We start from the raw sequence: 24,025 nt of genomic DNA, 5'->3' as shown, positions 1-24,025 counted from the left end.
CGATGGTACGTGGCGGTTTTGCATCGACTTTAGGCAAGTTAATGCGCTCTCAGATGCTGACGCCTATCCGATGCCACGTATTGATGAGCTTCTGGATCGCTTGGGTACTGCACGATATCTGTCCACCCTGGACTTGACAAAAGGGTATTGGCAGATCCCTCTGACTCAGGAGGCCAAGCCTAAGACAGCCTTCTCTACACCCATGGGGCTCTATCAATTTAAACGCATGCCGTTTGGTCTTAATTCAGCGGCAGCTTCCTGCCAGCGGTTGTTAGATCAGGTGTTAAGACCGCATCAGCAATATGCAGTGGCTTACCTGGACGATATTATCATTCAGAGTGAGGATTGGCCCTCGCATATTATAAGGGTGAGGGCGGTATTAGAGGCTTTTCGTCAAGCAGGTTTGACTTTGAACCCGCAAAAGTGTTGTTTTGGGCAGGAGAAGGTTAAATATTTGGGATACTGGGTGGGGAATGGTCAAATAACTCCGCTCTGGGATAAGGTAGCGAGTATCCAGGACTTTCCATACCCCAAAAATAAGAAGCAGTTAAGGAGCTTTTTGGGCCTAGTGGGGTACTATAGGAGGTTCATACCCCACTTTGCCTCCATTGCTACACCCCTCACTAATAAACTTCAGAAGGGGTCCCCCAACAGTCTACGATGGGAGGAGGAAGGGCTGCGGGTGTTCAATGAGTTGAGAGTGGCCCTGTGTCAGGAACCCCTGCTGAGAGCCGTGGATTTTGATAAGCCCTTTGTACTGCAAGCTGATGCCTCGGGGGTAGGTTTGGGGGCCGTGTTGTCTCAGGTACACGAGGGGCAGGAACATCCCCTGATGTACCTGAGCCGGAAACTGCTCCCCCATGAGGTCAGGTACTCAACCATAGAGAGAGAATGTTTAGCGATAAAATGGGCAGTGCAGATGTGCCATTACTATTTAGATGGTCGGAAATTTACTCTGGTTACGGATCATGCGCCTTTGAGGTGGTTGGGCCAGATGAAAAATAGTAATGGTCGTCTCACAAGGTGGTATCTGGCTTTACAGCCCTATCAATTCAAGGTGGAGCATAGATCAGGCAAATTTCTGACAAACGCAGATGTTCTTTCGCGAATTGCCAGTGCAGGCCAGGAGAAGACTGGCAATCGTTTGAGCAGGGGGGTGTGTGAGCACTCTGGAGGGCTGGTGCGAGGGAAAGGGGATAGTGGGTCTTTCAGCCGGCATCATCCCCGTTCATTCAGCCCAGCTAGGAGAACAGGGCGCCCTCTAGGGATCAAACTGCCAGGGAAAGCTGTAATGCAGGAGAAAAACTACACTTCCCAGAAGCCAGTGCAGGGTCAGCTGAACTCCCAGGAGGGGGAGGGTGGAGTGACTGATTGGGAGATGAGGTCTGATCCTGGAGATGGGGAACAGCTGGTGGAGCTTGGGGAGGAGGAGATGGAGTGGAATAAAGAGGAGGTAGAAGGAGAAGGTAAGGAGGAGTGCATGGAGGTTGGAAGGTTTGCTCAAACTTCCTCAGGAAAGGTAAAGGCTTTGGTGGCGGGAGTGTGGCCCAAGCTGTGCATACTTGGAGAGGATAAAATAATCCAGTGGGGAAGCCACTGGTGGAAGAAGCTAACCCATAAACTATCTAAGGGTAGAAGATAGTGCTGATGAGGGGAGGCTACAATTGGGAGCAAGACAAAGGTTTATATTCTGAGTTAAGATTGGACTGTGTTAATAAGCTGAATGTGGAAAAACTGAACTGACTCTTGCATTCTTGAGGAAGAAACTGCTTGAAGATTAAAGCTGTATTAAAAGATGCTGAGAGAATAAAGACCTGTGGTTTTCAAGAACTATAAGACTGCTGGAGTTTGTGTGTCCCAGTTGTGAGCTGATCCTGGGCGCAGGTCAGCTGGGCAGCAGTTAAACTAGGCCAGAAGCAGTGCAGCAAGGCGGTGGTTGCAGCTCGTACCGGGGAAAAGCTAGCCAAGCTAAGCAGGGTCGACCCCGGCTCTCACCTGGAAGAGTGACCTGGTTACAACATGAATTGAGGTTGCTGGGTGGTAGACTTAAGAATAAATATCAGGAAATACTTTTTCAGAGAGAGGTTAGTGGGTGCCTGGAATGCCCTTTCAGAAGATGTGTTGGAGTTAAAAACGGTAAGGGAATTCAAAAATCCGTGGATAAACACAGGGAATGCCTAAATAAATAGGGGATGGAAACACAAAATGGTTGTTTAGATGTTATGTTGGGCAACAGTAGTGATAACTAAGTCCAATGCTGGACAGACTTTTATGGCTGTGTCCTGCAAATGGCAAAAGGCAGATGATGATTCAGCAACTTTAGTTTTGGGAACTAAGACCAATACTGAACAGACTTCTTCGGCCTGTGTCCCTCAAATAGCAAAAAGACAGATGAAGATTTGTCAACTCCAATATTGTATATCACTTTATTTTCATATGCTGTGAGTGAGGGTTCTGTACAATTCAAGGTAGAGGGAATGACATCTTAAATAGTAAGTTAAATGCTATTATCAATACTTTGGTTATAACATATATTCTCCGAGGACAAGCAGGCTGCTTGTTCTCACTGATGGGTGACGTCCACGGCAGCCCCTCCAATCGGAAACTTCACTAGCAAAGTCCTTTGCTAGCCCTCGCGCGCCCGCGCGCACCGCGCATGCGCGGCCGTCTTCCCGCCCGAAACCGGCTCGAGCCGGCCAGTCTTCTTTTGTCCGCACTCGGTACGGTCGTGTTTTCGCCGTGTCGAGCCCCGGAAAGTCGACCTCGCGCGTCCAATTTGTTTGAACGTGTTTTTTTCCTTCGGGAAAGCTTTGTCCTTGTCGGGAAGTGCTCCGGAAACCCCCCGCCGGGTTTCGTGTAAATCCTCCCCGTACTTCCAGCTTTTTTGCCCCGGTAAGTTTTCTTTCGTCGTCGGGGTAGGCCTTTTTTCGGCCTCGGTCGAGATTTTTTCTCCCTCTAAATTTGGTGCTTCGAATTTCGCCATTTCGGCTTTTGATTTCGCCGGCGTGATTTTTCCGCCCATGACATCGAAGCCTTCCAGCGGCTTCAAGAAGTGCACCCAGTGCGCCCGGGTTATCTCGCTCACTGATCGACACTCGTCGTGTCTTCAGTGTCTGGGGGCCGAGCACCGCCCTCAGAACTGCAGTCTGTGTTCCCTGCTTCAAAGGCGGACTCAGGTAGCGAGACTAGCCCAGTGGAACGTGTTGTTCTCGGGCTCTTCGTCGGCATCGGCACCGGGATCTTCGAGTGCATCGACGTCGTCAGCGTCCAGACCATCTTCCTCGGCCGCCCCTGCATCGAGTGCATCGAGGCATCGGGCCTCTGCATCGGCGCCGAGACATCGGATAGCTGCATCGACGTCGGTGGTACCAGGACCTCGTCTGCTGATGTCGTCGGACGGTGGTGCATCGGGTGGAGTGCAGGTGAGGGCTGTCCATTCCCCTGCTGGTGGCGGTGAGCCCTCGGGTGGGTCTCCGCCTACCCTGAGGGCTCCTGCGGTACAGCCCCCCCGAGATCGACCTTCTTCAGTCTCGGCCCCGAGGAAGCGACGGGTGGATTCGACGTCCTCCTCGTCGGTGCCGGGGAGCTCCGGTGACATGCTTCGGAAGAAATCGAAGAAGCATCGACACCGGTCTCCTCCCCGTGTCGGCACCGAGAGCTCTGGGTCGCCGAGGGATTCGGCACCCAGCAGGCATCGGCACCGAGAGGACCGCTCACCCTCTGTTCAGGAGGTGTCGATGCGCTCCGCTCTGGACAGCCCGGAACAGCCTCCACGCCCGGAACAGGTACTGACGTCGACGCCTGCATCGACCTCTCAGCCTTTCTCTGCAGCCGCTCTAAACGAGAGCCTCCGGGCCGTTCTCCCAGAGATTCTGGGAGAGCTGTTGCGCCCTACCCCTCCGGTACCGGCGGTGCTTGCGCCACCGGTACCGTCGAGCGTGGCGCCGGCTGGCCCATCGCCCAGGTTGAGGTCCCCGACGTCGGTACCGCGTGCGGTACCGACCGCGGCCACCTCCCAGGAAGGCTCCCCGACTACGTCGGCGGAGGGAGCTTCGCCGATGCGGGCGAGGGAGTCTACCTCTCGACGCCCCCATCGTGGACAGGGTTCCACGGAGTCGAGCAGGGCGAGGTTGCAGACACAGGTCCGTGAACTTGTGTCTGACACCGAGGGTGAGGCCTCGTGGGAGGAAGAGGAAGATCCCAGATATTTCTCTGACGAGGAGTCTGGGGGTCTTCCGTCTGATCCCACTCCCTCTCCTGAGAGGCAGCTTTCTCCTCCCGAGAGTCTGTCTTTTGCCTCCTTTGTCCGGGAGATGTCTACGGCCATCCCCTTCCCGGTGGTTGTGGAGGACGAGCCCAGGGCTGAAATGTTTGAGCTCCTGGACTATCCTTCTCCACCTAAGGAAGCGTCCACTGTTCCCTTGCACCATGTCCTGAAGAAGACATTGCTTGCGAACTGGACCAAACCATTAACTAATCCCCACATTCCCAAGAAGATCGAGTCCCAGTACCGGATCCATGGGGACCCAGAGCTGATGCGCACTCAGTTGCCTCATGACTCTGGAGTTGTGGATTTGGCCCTAAAGAAGGCTAAGAGTTCTAGGGAACATGCTTCGGCGCCCCCGGGCAAGGACGCTAGAACCTTAGACTCCTTTGGGAGGAAGGCCTACCATTCCTCTATGCTCGTGTCCAAGATCCAGTCTTACCAGCTCTACACGAGCATACACATGCGGAATAATGTGCGGCAGTTGGCGGGCTTGGTTGATGCTCTTCCCCCTGAGCAAGCCAAGCCTTTTCAGGAGGTGGTCAGGCAGCTGAAGGCGTGCAGAAAATTCCTGGCCAGAGGAGTTTATGACACTTTTGATGTTGCGTCCAGGGCCGCTGCTCAAGGTGTGGTGATGCGCAGGCTCTCATGGCTGCGTGCCGCCGACCTGGAGAATAGAGTCCAGCAGCGGATTACGGACTTGCCTTGCCGTGCGGATAACATTTTTGGCGAAAAAGTCGAGCAGGTGGTAGAGTCTCTCCACCAGCGGGACACCGCATTCGACAAGTTCGCCCGCCGGCAGCCTTCAGCTTCTACCTCTACAGGTAGACGATTTTTCGGGGGAAGGAAGACTGTTCCCTATACTTCTGGCAAGCGTAGGTACAATCCTCCTTCCCGACAGCCTGCGGCCCAGGCTAAGCCCCAGCGCGCTCGCTCTCGTCAGCAGCGTGCGAATCAGCAAGGCCCCGCGGCTCCCCAGCAAAAGCAAGGGGCGAGCTTTTGACTGGCTCCAGCAGAGCATAGCCGACATCCAAGTGTCAGTGCCGGGCGACCTGCCTGTCGGAGGGAGGTTGAAAGCTTTTCACCAAAGGTGGCCTCTTATAACCTCCGATCAGTGGGTTCTCCAAATAGTCCGGCAAGGATACACCCTCAATTTGGCCTCTCAACCTCCAAATTGTCCACCGGGAGCTCAGTCCTACAGCTTCCAGCACAAGCAGGTACTTGCAGAGGAACTCTCCGCCCTTCTCAGCGCCAATGCGGTCGAGCCCGTGCCATCCGGGCAAGAAGGGCTGGGGTTCTATTCCAGGTACTTCCTTGTGGAAAAGAAAACAGGGGGGATGCGTCCCATCCTAGACCTAAGGGCCCTGAACAAATATCTCGTAAAAGAAAAGTTCAGGATGCTTTCCCTGGGCACCCTTCTCCCCATGATTCAGCAAAACGATTGGCTATGCTCTCTGGACTTGAAGGATGCCTACACACACATCCCGATACTGCCAGCTCACAGACAGTATCTGCGATTTCAGCTGGGCGCACGCCACTTCCAGTACTGTGTGCTACCCTTTGGGCTCGCCTCTGCGCCCAGGGTGTTCACAAAGTGCCTAGCTGTGGTAGCAGCGGCGCTTCGCAGGCTGGGGGTGCACGTGTTCCCATATCTCGACGATTGGCTGGTGAAGAACACATCCGAGGCAGGAGCCCTGCAGTCCATGCAGATGACTATTCGCCTCCTGGAGCTACTGGGGTTTGTGATAAATTACCCAAAGTCCCATCTTCTCCCAGTGCAGAAACTCGAATTCATCGGAGCCCTGCTGGATTCTCGGACGGCTCGCGCCTATCTCCCAGAGGCGAGGGCCAACAACTTGTTGTCCCTCGTCTCGCGGGTGCGAGCGTCCCAGCAGATCACAGCTCGGCAGATGTTGAGATTGCTGGGCCACATGGCCTCCACAGTTCATGTGACTCCCATGGCCCGCCTTCACATGAGATCTGCTCAATGGACCCTAGCCTCCCAGTGGTATCAGGCCGCCGGGGGTCTAGAGGACGTGATCCACCTGTCCACGAGTTTTCTCGAATCCCTGTATTGGTGGACGATTTGCTCCAATTTGACTCTGGGACGTCCCTTCCAAATTCCTCAGCCTCAAAAAGTGCTGACCACGGATGCGTCTCTCCTGGGATGGGGAGCTCATGTCGATGGGCTTCACACCCAAGGAAGGTGGTCCCTCCAAGAAAGCGATCTACAGATCAATCTTCTGGAGTTGCGAGCGATCTGGAACGCTCTGAAGGCTTTCAGAGATCGGCTGTCCCACCAAATTATCCAAATTCAGACAGACAATCAGGTTGCCATGTACTATGTCAACAAGCAGGGGGGCACCGGATCTCGCCCCCTGTGTCAGGAAGCCGTCAGCATGTGGCTCTGGGCTCGCCGTCAAGGCATGGTGCTCCAAGCCACATATCTGGCAGGCGTAAACAACAGTCTGGCCGACAGGTTGAGCAGGATTATGCAACCTCACGAGTGGTCGCTCAATTCCCGTGTGGTGCGACAGATCTTCCGGGCGTGGGGCACCCCCCTGGTAGATCTCTTCGCATCTCAAGTGAACCACAAGGTCCCTCAGTTCTGTTCCAGGCTTCAGGCCCACGGCAGACTGGCGTCGGATGCCTTCCTCCTGGATTGGGGGGAAGGTCTGCTGTATGCTTATCCTCCCATTCCTCTGGTGGGGAAGACTTTGTTGAAACTCAAGCAAGACCGAGGCACCATGATTCTGATTGCTCCCTTTTGGCCGCGTCAGATCTGGTTCCCTCTTCTTCTGGAGTTATCCTCCGAAGAACCGTGGAGATTGGAGTGTTTTCCGACCCTCATCACGCAGGACGAAGGGGCTCTGCTGCATCCCAACCTCCAGTCCCTGGCTCTCACGGCCTGGATGTTGAGGGCGTAGACTTTGCCTCTTTGGGTCTGCCATAGGGTGTCTCCCGCATCTTGCTTGCTTCCAGGAAAGACTCCACTAAGAGAAGTTACTTCTTTCATTGGAGGAGGTTTGCCGTCTGGTGTGACAGCAAGGCCCTAGATCCTCGCTCTTGTCCTACACAGACCCTGCTTGAATACCTTCTCCACTTGTCTGAGTCTGGTCTGAAGACCAACTCCGTAAGGGTTCACCTTAGTGCAATCAGTGCATACCATTACCAAGTGGAAGGTAAGCCGATCTCAGGACAGCCTTTAGTTGTTCGCTTCATGAGAGGTTTGCTTTTGTCAAAGCCCCCTGTCAAGCCTCCTACAGTGTCATGGGATCTCAATGTCGTTCTCACCCAGCTGATGAAACCTCCTTTCGAGCCACTGAATTCCTGCCATCCGAAGTACTTGACCTGGAAGGTCATTTTCTTGGTGGCAGTTACCTCGGCTCGTAGAGTCAGTGAGCTTCAGGCCCTGGTAGCCCAGGCCCCTTACACCAAATTTCATCACAACAGAGTAGTCCTCCGCACTCACCCTAAGTTTCTGCCAAAGGTTGTGTCGGAGTTCCATCTGAACCAGTCAATTGTCTTGCCAACATTCTTTCCCCGTCCTCATTCCTGCCCTGCTGAACGTCAGCTGCACACATTGGACTGCAAGAGAGCATTGGCCTTCTATCTGGAGCGGACACAGCCCCACAGACAGTCCGCCCAATTGTTTGTTTCTTTTGATCCCAACAAGAGGGGAGTGGCTGTAGGGAAACGCACCATATCCAATTGGCTAGCAGATTGCATTTCCTTCACTTACGCCCAGGCTGGGCTGGCTCTTGAGGGTCATGTCACGGCTCATAATGTTAGAGCCATGGCAGCGTCGGTAGCCCACTTGAAGTCAGCCACCATGGAGGAAATTTGCAAAGCTGCGACGTGGTCATCTGTCCACACATTCACATCTCATTACTGTCTGCAGCAGGATACCCGACGTGACAGTCGGTTCGGGCAGTCAGTTCTTCAGAACCTGTTTGGGCTTTAGGATCCAACTCCACCCCCCGAGGGCCCTGTTTGTTCTGTTCCAGGCTACACTCTCAGTTAGTTGGTAAATTTTTTAGGTCAATCTCAGTTATGTCCTCGCCGTTGCGAGGCCCAATTGACCAATGTTGTTGTTTTGAGTGAGCCTGGGGGCTAGGGATACCCCATCAGTGAGAACAAGCAGCCTGCTTGTCCTCGGAGAAAGCGAATGCTACATACCTGTAGAAGGTATTCTCCGAGGACAGCAGGCTGATTGTTCTCACAAACCCGCCCGCCTCCCCTTTGGAGTTGTGTCTTCCCTTGAAGTGTATTGTCTTGCTACATACTGGACTGGCCGGCTCGAGCCGGTTTCGGGCGGGAAGACGGCCGCGCATGCGCGGTGCGCGCGGGCGCGCGAGGGCTAGCAAAGGACTTTGCTAGTGAAGTTTCCGATTGGAGGGGCTGCCGTGGACGTCACCCATCAGTGAGAACAATCAGCCTGCTGTCCTCGGAGAATACCTTCTACAGGTATGTAGCATTCGCTTTGTCCCAAGACGCCATCATATTTAACTGCCTATTTGTAGTTGGCATGATGGCAAATTGCCAACCAGTGTTTAGGCATGATTGACTATATCCTGCACAGAGTGGCAGTGTGGCTCTGGCTGCCTTGGGCAGTCTGGATGGACCATGAAGGTCTTTATCCTCCATCATTTACTGTGTTAAAGTTTTACTCAGCATCTTAACTACCTTTTTACCTCTAGGTAGCAAAGAGTATGAGGTTAGATTCTACATATGGTGCCTGAAAGTTCAGTATGTAAAAAAATTACTTCTAGGTGTATTCTCTAAAGTACGCCTATATTTTATAGAATAGGCTTATATTTCCATGAAGTATATAGAAAACGCCGAGCGCCTCCCCACACGACCAAATTTAGTTTCGGCCATTTATACCATGTTTTACTTGGCATAAATCCTGACACCTAAATTAGCCTCAAAGCATAGATTTTGGAAATGCCCACTCCCCACTCTGGTCCACACCCCTTTTCAACTTGTGATGTAGAATTTAAGCGCACTACATTATAGAATGCGCTTAGCAAGTTGTGTACGTAAATCTTAATGCCAATTAGTGCTGATAATTTTTAACATCCAATTGACAGCACTGATTATCTACTTAACCAATTAAGTTACACACACACTGATATAGAACACATTTCGATTTCCATGCGGAAATTAAGGTACAATATATAGAATCCCAGGGATAGTGGCTACACAACTTCTGGACTACTTAGAAAAGACCCTAACTCCTCGCATCTGCACCAAACTAGTTTCCACAAACAGCACAGAAACAAATCTGCTAGGCATGACTATCTTCATTCAGGCTAACTTGGATCAGAATAATGAAGTGCTCCTCTTCTCACCAGTCTGTCTCCGCAGTCCTGGTTGATCATTCTATATTGCTCAACAGATTGCAAGATATTGGCTTATCTTTTAACATTCCTAGAATGATTCCACTCCACTTAAATAACATAGGGGTCCTTTTACAAAGGCTTGGTAAAAGGTGGACTGTGGTAGTGTGGGTACATCTTCTTGATGCGTGGTGGGCCACTTTGTTCCATGGCTGGGGAAAAGGTCATATTTTAATGGGCCAGGAAATGGGCGTGCACAAAAATTAAAACTAGCACGCTCCTATTTATGGTCTAAGCCCTTACCACCAGCCATTGACCTAGCGGTAAGGGCTCATTCGCTACCAGTTTACAGTAAGATTAAATATCCTATAGAGATATGAATCACAAATCATTTAGGGCCCTGCTTATTAAGCTGCACTGTAGGTGCGCTAATTTTTTAGCTCATTCTAAAAATTAGCATTTGCTAACGATAGAGACACCCATTCTATTCCTAATCGCGGCTTAATAAACAGAGCTCTTAGGGCCCTGTTTACTAAGGTGCGTTAGTGTTTTTAGCACACCTACACTTAGCGCGCATGCTAACCATGTAGGCACGTACATGGTTAACGCTTGTACATGGTTAGTGTGCGTTAAAAATGTTCTCCGAGGACAAGCAGGCTGCTTGTTCTCACTGATGGGTTGACGTCCTCGGCAGCCCCCTCCATCGGAAAGTTTACTAGCAAAGGCCTTTGCTAGTCCTCGCGCGCCCATGCGCACTGCGCATGCGCAGCCGTCTTCCCGCCCGAAACCGGCTCGAGCCGGCCAGTCTTCTTTCGTCCGCGCTCGGTACGGTCGTGTTACGCCGTTCGTGCCCCAGAGAGTCGACCTCGCGCGTCCTTTTCGACGTGTTTTCTCCTTGTTTTTCTTTCAAAAAGTTCGGGAAGCGCTCCGGAAGTGTTCCGGAAGACCCTTTCGGGTTTTCTGCCCTTCCCGTATTTTTCTCAGCTTTTGCCCCGTAAGTTTTCTTTCGTTGTCGGGGTAGGCCTAGTTTGGCCTCGGTCGAGATTTTTCTCCCTCTAAATTTTGGTGCTTCAATTTTCGCCATTTCGGCTTTTGATTTCGCCGGCGTGATTTTTCCGCCCATGACATCGAAGCCTTCCAGCGGCTTCAAGAAGTGCACCCAGTGCGCCCGGGTAATCTCGCTCACTGATAGGCACTCTGCGTGTCTTCAGTGTCTAGGGGCCCAGCACCGCCCTCAGAACTGCAGTCTGTGTTCCCTGTTACAAAGGCGGACTCAGGTAGCGAGATTAGCCCAGTGGAACGTTTTGTTCTCGGGCTCTTCGTCGGCATCGGCACCGGAGGCATCGAGTGCATCGACGTCGTCAGCGTCCGGACCATCTTCCTTGGCTGCCGCTCCATCGACTGCATCGAGGCATCGGACCTCTGCATCGGCGCCGAGGCATCGGGCGACTGCATCAACGTCGGTGGTACCGAGACTTCGTCTGCTGATGTCGTCGGACGGAGGTGCATCGTCAGGAGTGCAGGTGAGGGCTGTCCATTCCCCTGCTGGTGGCGGTGAGCCTTCGGGTGGGTCTCCTCCTACCCTGAGGGCTCCTGCGGTACAGCCCCCCCGGGATCGACCCTCTTCGGTCTCGGCCCCGAGGAAGCGACGGATGGATTCTACGTCCTCCTCGTCGGTGCCGGGGAGCTCCGGTGACATGCTTCGGAAGAAGTCGAAGAAGCATCGACACCGGTCTCCTCCCCGTGTCGGCACCGAGAGCTCTGGGTCGCCGAGGGATTCGGCACCCAGCAGGCATCGGCACCGAGAGGACCGCTCACCCTCTGTTCAGGAGGTGTCGATGCGCTCCACTCTGGACAGCCCGGAACAGCCTCCTCGCCCGGAACAGGTTCTGACGTCGACGCCTGCATCGACCTCTCAGCCTTTTTCTCCAGCCACTCTAAACGAGAGCCTCCGGGCCGTTCTCCCAGAGATTCTGGGAGAGCTGTTGCGCCCTACCCCTCCGGTACCGGCGGTGCTTGCGCCTCCGGTACCGTCGAGCGTGGCGCCGGCTGGCCCATCGCCCAGGTTGAGGTCCCCGACGTCGGTACCGCGTGCGGTACCGACCGCGGCCACCTCCCAGGAAGGCTCCCCGACTACGTCGGCGGAGGGAGCTTCGCCGATGCGGGCGAGGGAGTCTACCTCTCGACGCCCCCACCGTGGACGGGGTTCCACCGAGTCGAGCAGGGCGAGGTTGCAGACACAGGTTCGTGAACTTGTGTCTGACACCGAGGGTGAGGCCTCGTGGGAGGAAGAGGAAGATCCCAGATATTTCTCTGACGAGGAGTCTGAGGGTCTTCCTTCTGATCCCACTCCCTCTCCTGAGAGACAGCTTTCTCCTCCCGAGAGTCTGTCTTTTGCTTCCTTTGTCCGGGAGATGTCTACGGCCATCCCCTTCCCGGTGGTTGTGGAGGACGAGCCCAGGGCTGAAATGTTTGAGCTCCTGGACTATCCTTCTCCACCTAAGGAAGCGTCCACTGTTCCCTTGCACCATGTCCTGAAAAAGACATTGCTTGCGAACTGGACCAAGCCATTAAGTAATCCCCACATTCCCAAGAAGATCGAGTCCCAGTACCGGATCCATGGGGACCCAGAGCTGATGCGCACTCAGTTGCCTCATGACTCTGGAGTTGTGGATTTGGCCCTAAAGAAGGCTAAGAGTTCTAGGGAACATGCTTCGGCGCCCCCGGGCAAGGACGCTAGAACCTTAGACTCCTTTGGGAGGAAGGCCTACCATTCCTCTATGCTCGTGTCCAAGATCCAGTCTTACCAGCTCTACACGAGCATACACATGTGGAACAATGTGCAGCAGTTGGCGGGCTTGGTTGATGCTCTTCCCCCTGAGCAAGCCAAGCCTTTTCAGGAGGTGGTCAGGCAGCTGAAGGCGTGCAGAAAATTCCTGGCCAGAGGAGTTTATGACACTTTTGATGTTGCGTCCAGGGCCGCTGCTCAAGGTGTGGTGATGCGCAGGCTCTCATGGCTGCGTGCCGCCGACCTGGAGAATAGACTCCAGCAGCGGATTGCGGACTCGCCTTGCCGTGCGGACAACATTTTTGGTGAAAAAGTCGAACAGGTGGTAGAGTCTCTCCACCAGCGGGACACCGCATTCGACAAATTCGCCCGCCGGCAGCCTTCAGCCTCTACCTCTACAGGTAGAAGATTTTTCGGGGGAAGGAAGACTGCTCCCTATGCTTCTGGTAAGCGTAGGTACAATCCTCCTTCCCGACAGCCTGCGGCCCAGGCTAAGCCCCAGCGCGCTCGCTCTCGTCAGCAGCGCGCGCCTCAGCAAGGCCCCGCGGCTCCCCAGCAAAAGCAAGGGGCGAGCTTTTGACTGGCTCCAGCAGAGCATAGCCGACATCCAAGTGTCAGTGCCGGGCGACCTGCCGGTCGGGGGGAGGTTGAAAGCTTTTCACCAAAGGTGGCCTCTCATAACCTCCGATCAGTGGGTTCTGCAAATAGTCCGGCAAGGATACACCCTCAATTTGGCCTCAAAACCTCCAAATTGTCCACCGGGAGCTCAGTCTTACAGCTTCCAGCACAAGCAGGTACTTGCAGAGGAACTCTCCGCCCTTCTCAGCGCCAATGCGGTCGAGCCCGTGCCATCCGGGCAAGAAGGGCTGGGATTCTATTCCAGGTACTTCCTTGTGGAAAAGAAAACAGGGGGGATGCGTCCCATCCTAGACCTAAGGGCCCTGAACAAATATCTCGTAAAAGAAAAGTTCAGGATGCTTTCCCTGGGCACCCTTCTCCCCATGATTCAGCAAAACGATTGGCTATGCTCTCTGGACTTGAAGGATGCCTACACTCACATCCCGATACTGCCAGCTCACAGACAGTATCTGCGATTTCAGTTGGGCACACGCCACTTCCAGTACTGTGTGCTACCCTTTGGGCTCGCCTCTGCGCCCAGGGTGTTCACAAAGTGCCTAGCTGTGGTAGCAGCGGCACTTCGCAGGCTGGGGGTGCACGTGTTCCCATATCTCGACGACTGGCTGGTGAAGAACACATCCGAGGCAGGAGCCCTGCAGTCCATGCAGATGACTATTCGCCTACTGGAGCTACTGGGGTTTGTGATAAATTATCCAAAGTCCCATCTTCTTCCAATGCAGAGACTCGAATTCATAGGAGCTCTGCTGGATTCTCGGACGGCTCGCGCCTATCTCCCAGAGACGAGGGCCAACAACTTGTTGTCCCTCGTCTCGCGGGTGCGAGCGTCCCAGCAGATCACAGCTCGGCAGATGTTGAGATTGCTGGGCCACGTGGCCTCCACAGTCCATGTGACTCCCATGGCCCGCCTTCACATGAGATCTGCTCAATGGACCCTAGCCTCCCAGTGGTATCAGGCCGCTGGGGGTCTAGAGGACGTGATCCACCTGTCCACGAGTTTTCTCAAATCCCTGTATTGGTGGACGATTTGCTCCAATTTGACTCTGGGACGTCCCTTCCAAATTCCTCAGCCACAAAAAGTGCTGACCACGGATGCGTCCCTCCTGGGATGGGGAGCTCATGTCGATGGGCTTCACACCCAAGGAAGCTGGTCCCTCCAGGAACGCGATCTGCAGATCAATCTTCTGGAGTTACGAGCGATCTGGAACGCTCTGAAGGCTTTCAGAGATCGGCTGTCCCACCAAATTATCCAAATTCAGACAGACAACCAGGTTGCCATGTACTATGTCAACAAGCAGGGGGGCACCGGATCTCGCCCCCTGTGTCAGGAAGCCGTCAGCATGTGGCTCTGGGCTCGCCGGCACGGCATGGTGCTCCAAGCCACATATCTGGCAGGCGTAAACAACAGTCTGGCCGACAGGTTGAGCAGGATTATGCAACCTCACGAGTGGTCGCTCAATTCCCGTGTGGTACGACAGATCTTCCAGGTGTGGGGCACCCCCTTGGTAGATCTCTTCGCATCTCGAGTGAACCACAAAGTCCCTCAGTTCTGTTCCAGGCTTCAGGCCCACGGCAGACTGGCATCGGATGCCTTCCTCCTGGATTGGGGGGAGGGCCTGCTGTATGCTTATCCTCCCATCCCTCTGGTGGGGAAGACTTTGTTGAAACTCAAGCAAGACCGAGGCACCATGATTCTGATTGCTCCTTTTTGGCCGCGTCAGATCTGGTTCCCTCTTCTTCTGGAGTTATCCTCCGAAGAACCGTGGAGATTGGAGTGTTTTCCGACCCTCATCACGCAGGACGAAGGGGCTCTTCTGCATCCCAACCTCCAGTCTCTGGCTCTCACGGCCTGGATGTTGAGGGCGTAGACTTTGCCTCTTTGGGTCTGCCAGAGGGTGTCTCCCGCATCTTGCTTGCTTCCAGGAAAGACTCCACTAAGAGAAGTTACTTCTTTCATTGGAGGAGGTTTGCCGTCTGGTGTGACAGCAAGGCCCTAGATCCTCGCTCTTGTCCTACACAGACCCTGCTTGAATACCTTCTGCACTTGTCTGAGTCTGGTCTTAAGACTAACTCCGTAAGGATTCACCTTAGTGCAATCAGTGCATACCATTACCAAGTGGAAGGTAAGCCGATCTCAGGACAGCCTTTAGTTGTTCGCTTCATGAGAGGTTTGCTTTTGTCAAAGCCCCCTGTCAAGCCTCCTACAGTGTCATGGGATCTCAATGTCGTTCTCACCCAGCTGATGAAACCTCCTTTTGAGCCACTGAATTCCTGCCATCCGAAGTACTTGACCTGGAAGGTCATTTTCTTGGTGGCAGTTACTTCGGCTCGTAGAGTCAGTGAGCTTCAGGCCCTGGTAGCCCAGACTCCTTACACCAAATTTCATCACAACAGAGTAGTCCTCCGCACTCACCCTAAGTTTCTGCCAAAGGTCGTGTCGGAGTTCCATCTGAACCAGTCAATTGTCTTGCCAACATTCTTTCCCCGTCCTCATTCCTGCCCTGCTGAACGTCAGCTGCACACATTGGACTGCAAGAGAGCATTGGCCTTCTACCTGGAGCGGACACAGCCCCACAGACAGTCCGCCCAATTGTTTGTTTCTTTTGATCCCAATAGGAGGGGAGTGGCTGTAGGAAAACGCACCATATCCAATTGGCTAGCAGATTGCATTTCCTTCACTTACGCCCAGGCGGGGCTGGCTCTTGAGGGTCATGTCACGGCTCATAATGTTAGAGCCATGGCTGCGTCGGTAGCCCACTTGAAGTCAGCCTCCATTGAAGAAATTTGCAAAGCTGCGACGTGGTCATCTGTCCACACATTCACATCTCATTACTGCCTGCAGCAGGATACCCGACGCGACAGTCGGTTCGGGCAGTCAGTTCTTCAGAACCTGTTTGGGCTTTAGGATCCAACTCCACCCCCCGAGGGCCCTGTTTGTTCTGTTCCAGGCTACACTCTCAGTTAGTTGGTAAATTTTTTAGGTCAATCTCAGTTATGTCCTCGCTGTTGCGAGGCCCAATTGACCATGGTTGTTGTTTTGAGTGAGCCTGGGGGCTAGGGATACCCCATCAGTGAGAACAAGCAGCCTGCTTGTCCTCGGAGAAAGCGAATGCTACATACCTGTAGAAGGTATTCTCCGAGGACAGCAGGCTGATTGTTCTCACCAACCCGCCCGCCTCCCCTTTGGAGTTGAGTCTTCCCTTGAAGTGTATTGTTTTGCTACATACTGGACTGGCCGGCTCGAGCCGGTTTCGGGCGGGAAGACGGCTGCGCATGCGCAGTGCGCATGGGCGCGCGAGGACTAGCAAAGGCCTTTGCTAGTAAACTTTCCGATGGAGGGGGCTGCCGAGGACGTCAACCCATCAGTGAGAACAATCAGCCTGCTGTCCTCGGAGAATACCTTCTACAGGTATGTAGCATTCGCTTTAACACACCTATAATGCTGCTTAGTAAACAGGGCCCTTAGTAAACTTCAGACCTAATTCTACAAAGTAAACAGGATTTTAAAACCCTACGGAAAAGGTTGTAATTAGATATCAATCTTATGGATAATGGTATTTTATTCCAAATTTTAGGATATTGAAACGAAAAGGAACGTTCCAATTTTATTTTTTAGTTATAGAGATCAATGTCATGATTTACAGTCCTGATACACATAATTTTTGGGTCATACTTGGTCTCTAAATTGCCCAATGTTTTCTTCCCCTTCAAAATTAACAATGCAGAAACATTGCAGTCACTGTTAGAAGCATTTAGACATGTAGGTTTCCAAAATAGTAGATATATATGTTAAGTATCAGCACTTCCACAAAAAAAGACTTTGCTCTAAAATAACCGTTTTCATGTTTGTGCGCCAACATTTAGGGCCCTGTTTATAAAGACATGCTAGCGTTTTTAGTGCTTGCTAACCATGTAGACACCCATAGGAATATTATAGGCATCTTACACGGTTAGCGCCCGCTAAAAACACTAGCACGCCTTTGTAAACAAGGCCCTTAGACATTCACATTGCCAAGTTGCCTTCACTGATATTTTTTAGACTTTGATAAATGTAAAATAGTTGTTCATGCCACATGTAGCTCATTCCTGTCATGTATTTTAGAAAAACTTTACGTTGTCAGATCATGTTCTAAAATACTGTCAGAACTGGACACTTTTTGACTTAGACGTCTGAATTCTAATTTCTGCGTCCTATCTAAACTGAGGCTGTTCATGCTCTATTTTCTTCTACTTCTTCATGACTTGTAAGTGCTAGCGACAGGACTCCGTATAAAGAGCAGCCTGTTTATTAGTTGGTATTACTTTGTAATTCGTATAGTTTTCTTATTACATGGAGAATTATATGACTGCTGGATTGTCCTTTTTTATGTGAATAGGAAATAAAGATTAATATGTTTCTAATTTAAAAACAAAACAGTAGCAGCTGTTATCAGAAAATCAGGCATTACCCTTTTATCCCTTGTGAATGTGAAACAAAAACTGAAAGAGCAGCCAGGATGAAATATCAAATATATCTTGGTCTGGTATAAGATAATCACTGTGTTCATTACAAAGATACTGGAAATATATCCAAACAGAAACTGGTGAAACAGAGTTTGGTGGCTGATGTTTTCAATGTTTTAAGTAGAAGTTTTAATTGAGCATTTTGGTAATACTAAAGATGGCCTCAATACCGTGATACTATTGATTCTCTATAAATCCTCCTTACTATAGCAGATTGTTTTTGGCACCTAGTAGTTCTTCTTTTGTACAACTTGAGGGCAGTAGAAGCATATACAACTCAAATGTGAAACAATACTACTTTTGAGAAACTATAGAAATTATGTATCACATTATACATATAGAAAATATTTTTCCTTTTTCTTTTGAAATGATTTTTTGCACGTTATTAATTATTTATACTCTACCCCAAGAGACCTCTACTTTCTTTTAAGAAGAGGCAAAATAATCACCTACATTAATCCAAATGAATATCTCTCCACTTCTTCCTTAAATTATTAATTATTTATCTCATAATGGGCCCCTTTTACCAAACTGCTGCAAAAGGGGGCCAGTGCTGGCGGTGGCGCGTGTTTTACATGCGTGCCGAGGCCCTCTTTTACCGCAGCTGGTAAAAGAGAAATCTCGCTTTCCTACAGGAAATGGCCATGCAACAAGTAAAGCACATCCCGCGTGGCCATTTCGAGTGGGAACCTTTACCACCACCTACCTATTGATGTGATAGTAAGGGCTCTCGCGTTAACCCAGCGGTAACCGGGCAGCGTGCGGCACTGTCCAATTACTGCTGGGTACACTCCGGTGCTACAAAAATACATTTTTGTAGCACTGGAAATAACGGCTCGCTGGGGGGGGGGGGGGGGGGGGAGGAGTACCGCCGGGCTGCTGCGGTAACCTGGCGGTACTTCCTGTACAGTGAATGGTAAGCCCACATTGGGCTTACCTCCGCTTAGTAAAAGGAGCTTGGTGTTTGTAAGGACAATCCCATCCATAGTCATCATTATTCTGATTGATGTGGGGTGGGCAAGAATTAAGGAGCCCATAATGGCAGGATGAGTTAACTTTCTTTCTCTCTTTCTCAGACTGGTAAAGAACTGGGTGGAAAGACAGAGTATAAACTTTCTTTACCTCTCCTTCTCTAATACCTCTCACTCTTTCTGGCACACACACACTGACCTCAACTGCCTTTTTATCCTCCTTACCATGTCATGTTTCCCTCCCCTATTTCTGCTTCTATGGCCAATTCTCCTCTACTGGACTTTATAATAATGATAGCGTTTAAGCTGATTATGTACAATTGGAAGGATACAATGAGTTCAGATGTGAATATATGGTGGAATACACTATGGGGTAATTCTATAACTGGGCACGTCCATTTGGGCACACAGATGCAGTATGGGGAGTGTGTATTCTATATTGGCATTTGTGTACACAGATTCCATTATAGAATACTAGTTAGTGTATGTCGGCAGAAATACATGTACATTAATTATTTCCACTTTTGTTAGGTCTATGGCAGGCATAGATCAGCACACTTAAATGCGGCACTTACACGCAAATCTTACAGTACTTTGTAAGTAGTTCATCTAAGTGGGAGCCAAGCCTATGCCCCACTAATGCTCCACCCACATGTAAGCCCCACTTGAATTTACACACTAAGGGGCCCTTCTACTAAGCTTCTGGTCTCTGCCACAAACAGTAGTTGTGGCCGGAGACCTTGAAGAAATTTGAGGTTTATTGGATTTTGCAATACTGTTATTGTGATACTTATATGGGAAGCTCAACCTTGTTTTAACAACATTCTGACCGCTGATGCAGGCATTTGCTGAAACACAGGCCATGTTGGGTCCAATGAATATTGCTTCCTCTCATACATGGCTCCACTTGGTTGCTCCATCTGTGTCCTACTACACTGTTTTTGTCTAACATTAGCACATAGCCATTAATACAAAAAATAGAAAATTGGCCATTTATTGGTGGCGGTAAAAATGGCCTTAGCACAAGGGAAAGACTCACATAAAGGCACACTAGGGCCACTTTTTGCCACAGCTTAGTAAAGGAACCCCTAAGGCAGCTGAGCATGTATGCTATAGAATACCACTGTGCACACAGCTCACATTTCTGCATATATATGTGTACAGTTATATGTGCGTATATGCTAGTATTCTATAACATTCTGGAACTCTTTGCTGGAGGATGTGGTAATAGCGGTTAGCATATCTGGGTTTAAAAAAGGTTTGGACAAATTCCTGGAGGAAAGGTCCATAGTCTGCTATTGAGGCAGACATGGGAAGCAACTGCTTGCCCTGGGACTTGTAGTATGGAGTGTTGCCACGATCTGGGTTTCTGCCAGGTACTTGTGACCTGGCTTGGCCACTGTTTGGAAAACAGGATACTGGGCTAGATGGACCATTGGTCTGACCCAGTATGGCTACTCTTACGTTCTTATGTTCTTAATATTTGTGCACAAATTGCACCTAACTTTAGCTGCTCTGTTACAGAATGAGGGGGTTTGTACACATGGTATGAGGAAGCAGCCCAGCTAAGTTGGCCAACCTCAATGCTGCTACTTCGCATGTGGAAAAAATTGGATCAATATGTATCATAATAATTGGCCCAAACAGTATGTGAGCAAACATAAATGAAATCATATTCAGGAAAATTTTTATTTGTTCATCCAGCCCTGGTGTCAAGGAAACCTTTCTGTATCCATGGTTTGGGCTAAATTCGACAAATATATGTCCATTACTTAGATATAGCCCATTTAATCATCGAAATACTTATAATGTCTCACACATTCTTATATAGATAGTCTACAGTCTCTTCTTGATTGTACATGTCTTTATCATGCTTTTTAATGACAAAATGTGAGCATCCTTGTAGATTTAATGCTGCTATGTTTTTCATCCTTTGCAATTACTGCTACATATCCTTAAATGCTATGTCCCTCTTAATTGTTCTTTGATTGTTAATTACCTGTTGGTCATGTTTCATTATACTTATTTTTCTTTTTCTTTGTATGACTTAAACTAATAAAGATACTTGGACATACAAAAAATGGTCTAGTATACTATCTTGCAACTTTGTCTTCGTTCGTTGTATATTTGCTGTATTGGTTGATAAAATTTCAATAATGATACTTAAAAAAAGATTGATATATGAAAATTCTTTTTTGCTAAGAAACACACACCTTTTGTGGACTGAAAATTAACATTTTCCTATATGTTGTCAGACCAATTTATTTACATAGGAAGACTTTCCTTGAGTTGAAACCTTGAGTTTTGACCTTGGGAGCCTCTTTCTTTCTAAAATTTCCTTGTAAATGTTTGGTCACATTTGAAAGAAACCATTATGTTTATCTGGACACTGTTCAGTTGGAAAAATTGCCGTCTGAGAAATCTATTACTTGGTATTTTTTAATGTCGACTTGGTGGGTATGAGTTTATATTGAGGGACCAATATATATTGGGCCCGATATTCAGCCGGCGGTGATCAGCGTTTTGCTGATCGTTGCAGGCATTAAACCTGGAAATTCAATGCCAGGCCATGTCTGGGCACCAGCATCAAATTTCTGGTTTTCTAGAGCTGGCTAAAGCATAGCAGGTTCAGGCCTCAATGCTCAGAAGTAAATGCAGGCGCTAGAGGCCTTTAGCACTAGACTAGCACCCGCATTTACTACTGCTGAATGTTCAGAGGCTTGGAACGTGGGAACAAACAGAAGAAGAATGCAATGAGCATGCTAATATATGCTGATGAGCTCTTTTCCTATTCGTCTCCCATGCTTAGAAAACAGCACATTGAGCAATGGTGCCCTTACCGCCATAAACCCAGTGCCAGCTTGGAGCTGGCATTAGGGTGTTTGTGAAGCAGTCTAGCCGGCATTTGCCCCTGTCTGCTGCTTGCTGCTGCACCGCTCTCCACCACACAGCTGTTTCTCTCTCAGCCAAATCTAGAGCCAGACGAAACAGCAGCTAAGTCTGACTTTGTGTGTCCAGATCCATTTTTTTTACCTTGCACTGATCCATATGGAAACTCCCCTCCCCAGTCTTTAAACCCCAGCAGCAGTGGATCAGTATTGCTAGCCTGGGCAGTTCATGCATTGTGGTGCTCATGAAGTGTGAGAGAATGGGAGCCACTGCCTTTAAAAGTTCAGAGCTGGGCAGCCAGCACTTCTTCCTCCTCCTTCCCTCCTCCCCCTCTGACGTTCTGGGCATGTGCTCAAGAGCTATACTTAAAGCACAACTCTTGAGCGCATGTGCCAGGCACCATACTTCTGAGTAAGTTCCTAATGCTCAGTGCTAAGAGCTTGCCTACATTTGCATCTCATTTGCGTTGAGCATTAGGGACTTGTTCTGATGCACTGTTCCTACTCTGTTCAGTAGAGCGCCGTAGTTATGCATAGGAGCCTAAGTGTGATATTCAGTATTTAACCGCTATGGATTACCATCTAAAGGGGTCATTTTACTAAGCTGCAATAAAAAGGGCCCTGTGCTAACGACGGGGGCCATTTTTGCCGCATGCTGCAGCCCTTTTTAATACAGTGGGTAAAAAAGGCTGAAAACAGCCATGGCCACACAGTAAGATTGCTCTTACCGTGGGCCATGCGATGGGGAGCACTTACTGCCACCCATTGAGGTGGCGGTAGGGGCTCCCGTGCCAACCGGCAGAAACCAGGTAGCACACAACACTGCCCAATTACATCCAGGTAACTGCTGCACAAAAAATATGAACCCTATTTTCCCCAGTGCGGGAAATGGTGCACACTGGGGCTGAAACTACCACTGATAGCTCCAAATTGGCATGCAGTAAGCTCGCGTTGGGCTTTGTAAAAGGGCCCCAAAGATAGGACTGACTTTTATGTGGTCCTATTTATACAGTTAACCTGGCCAGTTAAGTGCTGAATATCAGCAGTTAACCAGTCAAGTGCTGACTCCATCTCCAGAGTGCCCCCAAAATAGCCAGTTTGCAGTTTGACATTGACCAGTTGTTTTCAGTGGCACTAACTGGCGATTTAACCAGTTTCTGGCCAGTTAAATCACTTTGAATATGGACTACATTGATTCTTCCATCATCCTGTTTATTTTCTTTGGATGTGTCCTTTCTTTTCTTTTCCTACTTGGTTGATATCTCCTTCTCACGTTGTGGACTAGATGTGCATATTGTGAGATTACGTCAGGTTTTTCCTGTGTTGCTTTATATCGTATCATTTGCCTAATGTGTGATTAGCATGTAAATGTTTTGCAGTGGCATTTGTGCAAAGGCAGCTGCAACGCCATCACATGGCAATGTGTGTTCTTGCATGTTAGCTTTGCAGCAAACAACATGGAATGCAGGTAACTATAGCTTTAAAGGTTAATGCGAGCAAGGAAAGGGTAAAGAGCGTGGTCAGCAGCTGACACGCATTACCATGGATGTTAACTGCAAATCAGGCCTCCTGCAGTGAATGCAGTTCTATATTTTTTTGTATTGTGAAAAGGATTTGAACATTCAAGAAGAAATATAAAGCCTATGTGTTTCAACAAGTATATAATTAGAACTTTGCAGGATTATATATATATATATTTTTTTTTTTTTTTTTTTAACTCCACTTGGTAAATGTTATTAAATGTTTCTTTTGTAGTAAATTACAAACACATGGTATGACCCACTTAGTAGTAGTAGTTTTCCTAAAGTAACAGAATCGGAGTGGGAAGCCTTAAAGGATAAGACGTTTTAAAGGCAATTCTACAACTGGGCGCATGCAAGTCACATGTAAGTGCACCATATGGTATCATATAGGAGAGCGCTTAGGTGCTATAGTGCATAATTGCAAGGGGGAGTACATATGAAAGGGGCATGGGCATGTCTCAGCGTACACACACGACGTGTAGAATACGATAAATTAGCATGTTGCATGGCACTTTTAAGTGTGCTCATTTATACCTAAATTTAGTTGCATCTATATTTAGATGTGCCAGTTCGACTTTATGCTAGTATTCTGTAACAGCATTGGTGTGCCCAGATGCCATTATAGAATAGTTGCTCCCTAATGGAGTTGACCTGTTATAGAATTGCCTCTTTAGGGGCCCTTTTACTATGCTGCTCTAAAATGTGGCCTGTATTATTATTAGCATGGGGCTTTCCTGCATGCTGAGGCCACTTTTAGCACAGCTGTAAAATGGCTGCATTTTCCATTGGAGTAAATGGAAATAATAATAATAATACAGGCCAATTAGTGTGTGGGTATTAATGGCCACACACTAATTTACCCATTAGCATGGGAGCCCTTAACGATTATGAAGGCAGTAAGAGAATTCGTGCTAACCACGTGTTAATCACTTAGCACACTGCAATGTAGCTATGCTATCCGATTAGCGCAGGGCACGCCTACTGTCCAACCCGACACCTGCCCCCAGCGCTAAAAAATATTTTCTATTTTTTAGCACGTGAATAGCGAGCAGTGAACACAAAACTCCCACAGGATGCCTGAGCGCACCCCACGGTATTGCTTTTAAGCAA

General features: G+C 49.6%; 1 protein-coding gene across 3 annotated transcripts in view; it reads left to right on the top strand.

Annotated features, from left to right (window-relative positions):
• TBC1D32 (TBC1 domain family member 32) overlaps positions 1 to 24,025 on the top strand; it is a 327,052-nt gene that overhangs the window by 158,061 nt on the left and 144,966 nt on the right. The window lies entirely within an intron of this gene.

This window comes from Microcaecilia unicolor, chromosome 3 (genome assembly GCF_901765095.1).
Source record: "Microcaecilia unicolor chromosome 3, aMicUni1.1, whole genome shotgun sequence".
Classification (NCBI taxonomy): domain Eukaryota; kingdom Metazoa; phylum Chordata; class Amphibia; order Gymnophiona; family Siphonopidae; genus Microcaecilia; species Microcaecilia unicolor.
The sequence above is the reverse complement of the archived record's forward strand: the minus strand, read 5'-3'. Positions and strand labels throughout refer to the sequence as shown.